The following is an 8,072-nucleotide window of genomic DNA, read 5'->3' on the forward strand; positions in this document are numbered from 1 at the left end:
CATGTTTTTATCAGCTTTTTGAGACCAGAGAGGGTAGAGCTTAAAAGTATGATATCATCCGCATATGCCACCACACCAGTGAAATTACCATATATCGATGTGCCAACAATACCTTGATTTGTTATAGTTTCAAGAAGACTTTCAGTGTAAATACTATATAGGTGAGGTGAAAGAATCGATTCTTGTCTTACTCCTTGCTTTAGAAGAAAGGAGTTTGATTTACAACCTTGATATGAGACTGTTGCACTACTATTGTTATATAACGAAGAGATAGTGTTAACTATACAGAGTGGTAATTTTTTATCGAAATATAATTTATCAAATAGGATATTCCAGTTGCAGCTATCAAAAGCTTTTTCTACATTTAAAGAGCATAGGTATACAGGTGAATTGTTGTTATTGTAATGTTTAATTGTTTCGCTAATTAGAAATTCAGCATGTAGCGTTGAACAGTTAGCATTGAATCCAAATTGTAGGGGGTGAGTATCTCTAATATCCGGACATATAATAAGGATTAGGTATTCTAGAACCTTTGTAAAAATTGGTATAATGCTAATACCGCGATAATTGTTCGGGCTATCTAAAGATTTTTTATACGATTTAACAAGTTTGTTTGTGTAAACAAGTTTGTTTGTGTAACAAGTTTGTTTGTGTAAAAATAAATTTTATATTTATTTTTATTTTGTACGTATTTTGACGTTTTCGGCGTGTTTTATTTGGGTCCACGTTGTTCAATTGATAATTTATTAAAGAAAAATAAAATTAATTTAAGTTAATATTTATCATCAAAGTTTTGTTACGCTCAACGTATTATAAATTAAAACATTTGAAAATTTATTTTGTGTCAAAAAGGTTTAAAACATATTCAAACATATTATACAGTTATTTGACTACTTCATGGTACGTCTGCGTTAACCCCCCAAAAAATTCTATTATGAATTGTTCAAATAATTTAGATTTACAATTTATTTTCTAATAAAATTTTATTATAAGTTAGTTTACGCAACTTTTCACGCAAAAAAAAAAAAAGATAAAAAAGTTTTTTTTTTCGGTGCCAAAAATTGAACGAGATACTTTAAGAAAATATTTCATAAAAAGTCTATGAATTGAAAATATTAAAACACGTATATCTTTGGAGCTAAATAAGCTACAGAGGTGGTTGAAACCATTTTGAAAAGGAAATATATTAAGGAATATAATGCATTTAATATAAAAAATATTTACATTTGCTATAAATATTGCCTAAACTCCCTATTCAAAATAAATTTTTATTGGGGTATGTGAGGCTCCATAGCCGTGGTGAAAACAACTCATCTAGGAGAAAGAAAAGTCGAATATCAATCTCCCACTTTAATATGGTATGGGCAGGAGGAGCTCATAAACATTGGCTGGTAATGTTTTGTACAACATGTTTACTTGGAAGGGCATCCAGTTGTAAAATTTGTTTCAAATTATACATAATATCATTCTCATTAGGAATTGATAATATGGAAACCCGTCTTAGCCATATAATTGTGGAACCATGTACTTTAAATTCTATAATAATAATTGTTATTATAAATAATTTGTTGATTTTTTGGTTTAAATTTTACTTTGCTTTTGATTTTAATTGAAATTTGTTTTGATTTTCTAAAACATGCCCTATAATTGAAAGACAGTTTTGACAAATATTATATCTTTAGAAGCCGTTGTTGGTGACAAAATTGGTTACGATTCAAGCAGCATCGAGGGTGCTATTGGCGACATATTGAAACGAGCCAAAAAATAATGTCTTTGCTATTTGTAGATTGTATTCATTATATACGTTTAAAAATATTATTCTTTTTATTTTTTATAATGATTTGTGTCTTGAATTCCTAAACACGTGTGTATTCAATTTAGGCCCCGTGGGAAAAAAAATTCATTTCTTACACTAAATGACTCCGTTTTTTATAGTTGTTAGAAATTGAGTCGGTATGAGAATTAGCTGAATAAAATTCAATGTTGAATTTTATTCAGCTTAATCATTATTAATGATCAAAATATAATGATCATTATACAATGATCAAAAGTCCACAATAGACGTCATTTGGACGTCCAAAGGTTATTTTGTTCATTTAATATTAATTAAAATGCCCGTTTAAACGGACAAAATAACCTTTGGACGTCCAAATGACGTCTATTGTATACTTTTGAACAGACTTTTTTGGACGTCCTCGAACGTACTTTAAACGTCCGAAATAGACGGACGAAAGTCGTTTCATTTGGTACGTCCAAAGGACGTCCGAGGACGTCCATTGTGGACGTCCGAACGGACCGTTTTGGACGTCCTTGGACGTACTATGGACGTCCGCGTGCCCACTGGGTAGGTGTAATCTTAGATAAACATTTACGTCAGTGTTGCAACAATTTTTTACACTATAATGAATTTTTTCATTGTTGCCAGTAAGTTTAAATGCACGTTTTGTCTCTTTTCGACCCACAACGGCTGCTTTACCTTGATCACCCAAAAAACCTGTTTCATCACAAAAGTTATCAAAAAACTCATTTACTTAATTTGTGATTTTAGCATAGATAGTGAAAAAATTAATAATGATTCCTACGCTAAACAGTTTGTAAAAACTCAACTTAAGAACAGTTTTATGCCTGTAATTAACTAACCAACGCGCGTAACACGCAATACTTCTTCAATTATTGATAACATTATCACTAATATTGCCGTGACTTTCCAAATCAAAAGTGGAATATTAAAAACTGATATCAGCGATCATTTTCCAAATTTTCTTATAAATTACTCTTTTAATTCCTGATCTAAAAATACATTTGCAACTTATGTAAGACAAATAAACAACCATTCTATTACAAAACTTCGAGAATTAATAACAGAAATTGATTGGAATCTTTTAACTGAGTGCATTAATGCATCCAACTCATTTTTACAGTTGTTTTCTAAACATTACACGGCAGTTTCGCAAAAGAACTCTATTGTGGGCATACGCATTAACAAATATTTTTTCAGTTTGATTTTTAATAAAGCGTGCTAAACGCAAAAAAACTTTGAAAAGCCTTCCTCTAATAACTTAACTTAATATATCTTTTTATAACAATGGAATGTTAAAATTTCTTTTTTTTAATAAATGTTTATTATTACTAGCCTTCAAGAGAAAAAAATATTAAACAAAAGAATTTGTCAAACTTTTACAGGATCTAAAACTTTGCTTATTTTTTTAGTATGATGTTCAAGGAAATCAGTAATTCTTCATACTGTACTTTAATAAATTTTTTGAGAAAATCTGAAATGTTGAAGAGAAAGAGTTAAGGTATTTAAAGGGTTTATCAAATTTTGAAGAACCGGTTATTTTTTATATATATATTTTTTAGAATATTTTTCGTGAAAAAAAAATACGCTTTTTCCCTAAAATTTCCGTTTTGTTATAGATACTGAACAAGATGTTAAGTTAAACGTAAAGAATAAAAACTGAAATATAATGTATTAATAAAATAAAATATTCGTTGCTGTTCTAATACCAACCATTAAAATTCAAAATATAAACTATTTTTACTTATTTTATTTCGAAATATACAATATATAACATATATTATAAAAAATACTTACAAAAAACATTGAAATTAACTTGTAATGTTATATTCTGTTTACAAAATTCATCTGAAAAACTTCACTAAGCTTTTCTTTTTTTAATGGTTGGTCTGATTTTCAATGCTTCTGGGGAGTTTTTGATGTAATGTTCAGACAGAGTACTTTTTAGTCGCTGCACTCCTTTTATATGGCAAAAGGTGCTGTTCTTACTATTAAACTCAGCATGCATGCATTCTATACCTTGCTCCTCATAAATATCGAGACCCAATCCCAATTTTTTATAAAATCAACACAATGACTCTCCAACAAATGCACTTTTGGCGTAATGTATTCGTTAGGCCATGTTTTACGAAAGTAACTTATTAATTCTTCAATGGCTCTTTCTAATTCCAAAAAAGTACATAAATAAAAGAACATAGAAAACAAAGAAAAGAATAACTACGCTAACCCTTACAAGAGTAATTTAAATAAGAGTAAATTTTAATAAGAGTAATGTAATGCAAAACAATAAATTTCAAAAAAATGTAATTTCACCTAATTCTGATAATGGATTCTTATTAATGATTTTACTTGAATTCATAAAGTTGTAGCATGTTGCATATTTGCAGAACCAAACAATAAATTTTTCACTTAAGACCATTGCCTCATTATGAAAATCTGTATCAATAAATCCAAGATCGCTTACTATCTTAGGTATTGAATTGCAAAGATCTAGGACGCTGTTTATCAAATAAATAAAGATAGTTTTAGGGCAAATTGACAAAATTAATGTTTAAAAACCTTTATGTAATTATGAACTAATGCATTTGAGAAGATATTTATACAATTCATGTTTAAAAGTATGCAGAAATATAGATAAAAAAACCTGCAACATTTTATGAACATGGTTCGCAATAAAACATTTTCCGTGATAAGCTTGTCTTTGAACATTAAGTCCACATAGAACTTGGTCAAGTTTATTCACAAGTGGTCCATGAGATTTTTCAAATGTTTTGTATAGTTCTTCTATTTCAATCAGCTATATAAAAAAATAAATATATACACACACAACCAATATATATATATATATATATATATATATATATATATATATATATATATATATATATATATATATATATATATATATATATATATATATATATATATATATATATATATATATATATATATATGTATGTATGTATGTATGTATGTGTGTATTAGGGCAATTCCATTTTTACCATTTAAAATTGATATTGATGTGGAAAATTCTGTAACAAAAAATAAGAATAATGGTGTAACTATTTTTTAATCTAAATATTAATAACGGGTGATGCGGAGGTTATCGGACAAAATAAAAACGTCAATAACTTATTTATAAATAAAAAAACAAACTACTATTATATTTTTTTTAAATAAAGCATTTATCTTTTAATAAAAATATATTATTTTTTATATGAAAAAACACCACCATCTGCAATTGATCTCAATTTTGCTCTGACGGCTTTCATATGCGACTGTAAAAAGTTTAAATCAATTTCTTGTAGTTTTAGTTTAATGCGATCAATCAAAACTTGCTTTGTTGAAGCTTGCCAATCTCCCTTGTAAACCTTCTGTGCCAAATGTCCCCAAAAATTTTCAATTGGTCGTGCTTGAGGCACATTTGGGGGATTGGATTCTTTATCAACGTAATAGACATATTGGTCCATCCAATTTAGAGAACCTTTAGAATAATGAGAACTTGTTAAATCTGGCCAAAATAAATAGTTAAAGTCTCCATGATACTTGTAAATAAATGGAAGAAGTCGTTTTTCTAAACATTCATTAATATAGATTGATGAATTGATCGCTACAGCCTTGGAAGTGCGAAACAATTGCTCGAACATACCACGGTCAGATATGGCTATCCACATTAATAATTTTTTTGGAAATTTCTCTTTTCCTATAAAACAAACACCTTCTGGGCATGTCTTTATGTTGTTTGTGTAGTATCCAGAATTTCCAGGCATGTTGTCCCCTGCAAAACAAAATTATTTTTCATCATCGATGACTAAAAGCGATTTTGTGTTATAGAGTTGGTTAACTAGTTTCCTGCTTCTATTCTTTGCCTTTATTTATTGTTCTATAGTGTATTTTGGAGTCTTTTCACGTTTTCTATATTTAATATTCATTTTTTTTAACTGACGATCAATTGTCGATTGATTTACGCCAAATTTAATACCTATTTTTCTCTGACTGACCCCTTTTCGATTGTTGATAAGTCTGGTTAATTCGGCTTTCTTTTCTCTAGTCCAGGATGTCGGACGACCATGGTGCTTTCTATCAGAAAACGATTGAACAGTTTCAAGTCTTTTTAGGTTATCATATATTGTACTTCGAGCAAACCCTTCCTTTTCAAAATGATTTACGATTTATTTATTTTTTTATATTAGGTTTATTTACAAAAAACAATTTTAGTCGCTTTCGAAAAGATTCTCGTTTAGCTGCATTTAACATCATTTTAAATAATTATGTTTCAAATAATAAAGTTTATATTTTATAGAACGTTTATACCTACCCATAAAACCACAAAAACTAGTTATTATGCTCAAATAATGAAATTAGGATTTGTCCGATAACTTCCGCATCACCCGTTACGCTAATGAATATTATTAGTGCGCATAGTTACGCATAGTTACGCCTATTGTTCGTATTGTTACTTACGGTTCTGTATTCTGTAAAATACACTATTTTTAAGTTTTTAAGTAGTTTCTAACTTTTTTTATGAGCGGTTATATGTTTCATGCGGTCTTTTGAGTAAGGTCAGCAAGCGAATTAGAGCTGATGTACTTTTATTCTCAAGAAGAATTGATGTTGTTTATTGTTTAAAATAATTTTTTTTTTAATTTTCGAATTTTTGTTGCCTGTTTTCATTTTTTAGAAGAAGTTAGATTATTTATAGATTAAGATTATTAGATTATTTATAGATTAAGATTATTAGATTATTTATAGATTAAGATTAGTTTTTGTAGAAAGAATAATAATAATAAAATTTTATTTATGTATTTAATATGAAAAGTTAAATAAAATAAGACTGTTGTTTGTGGTCATGTAATTTTATATAGATAAGTTTGCGTTTATTTCAATCTATTTTATATTTCTCTATATCTATATGTATATTTGATATTCTTAGGAAAAATAATAAGGAATCGGAAAAATTAAAATAAAATTCTTTTGGAATTTGTCAAAAGAATGTTGTGTTATGCTTCATTTTACGGTATCAGTATTTTTGTTTATTAGAAAATTTTGATTATGTTCTTAAATGGTTTCATCTTTTTCATTCCAATGTTGTGAATTGTAGTCTGCATTCTTTGTTACATTAAAAATAATTGATGCTAATAAATGTTGTTTTACAGTTGTTAAAGGTTTGCATATATGTTTATACTATGCTCAAAGTTAAAAAGTTTTTGATAAATACGTGTATGTGATGATATATGTTATATAGTTGTTTTATAAATGTGTTTATATAAACGTTTTTATAATAGTATGAAATGTAGTTTATCTAATGTGTACATGATTGTTAAATGAGGTGTTTTTATATGTTATATAAAATTAAAAAAAATATTGTGTTTTATAGTTAGTATAACTATAACACACAATATATTTGAGATATAGATCTAGAGCAAGATTCGTCAACCTTACCAGTCAAGCGGTGTTACTGCTTTAAGTCTAAGTGTAGTCTAGCCTTCAATATAACTATTCTGAAAATACATAACATCTTTGAATTCTTGGGGTTTATAAAAAAGTTATATTTGTAAGTTATATGATTAGTTGAAATCCAAATACCTGAGAAATTAAATTGATCTTAACTATTTTGGTATTCGCATGTGTATTAAATAGCTCTGTATAAAGATTTTAAGTGTCTAAAACAATTCTGCTTTATCAGAGTTAGAAAAACGTCGTTTAAATGTTATACTTGCAACATTAATAGTTGATGCTTGTTAAATTGCATTATATTCAATATGTTGTAAGTAAGCTTCTGAAACTATTACCATTACGGATAATTAAATCGGACAAGAGCTTTTTTAAGATATAAATTTTTTTATCCCACATAAAAAAGCATCTTTATTGTAAACAAGGAATTTTTTTAACGTATTTTATTTTGAAAATTAGTCCAACTATATAAGCCAAAAAATCACGTTAAAATTTAAAAGTTTTAATAAGTTAAATAAATAGCATGTCAACATAAATGATGTATTTTCAATTTTATACATGCCGATAGTTGTTAATATGCCTGTCTGTGTACATGTCGAATGATCAGGTTGGTACCTGGATGCCCTGAAAATTTTTTTTTTAAAAGCTGTTCTAATGAACAGTCTATAAAAGTTTTTCATTTAATGATGTCATTAATTTAGTGTTTTTCGTTTAACTTCATTTAACTTTAGATGTCCAGGTAACTCTCAATAATAGTTTAAAAATATTACCTTGTTCACTGTTTCGGGTGTCAAAGAAGCACGCCGTTATTTTACCTATT

The sequence above is a fragment of the Hydra vulgaris genome, chromosome 13 (genome assembly GCF_038396675.1).
Source record: "Hydra vulgaris chromosome 13, alternate assembly HydraT2T_AEP".
Lineage (NCBI taxonomy): Eukaryota > Metazoa > Cnidaria > Hydrozoa > Anthoathecata > Hydridae > Hydra > Hydra vulgaris.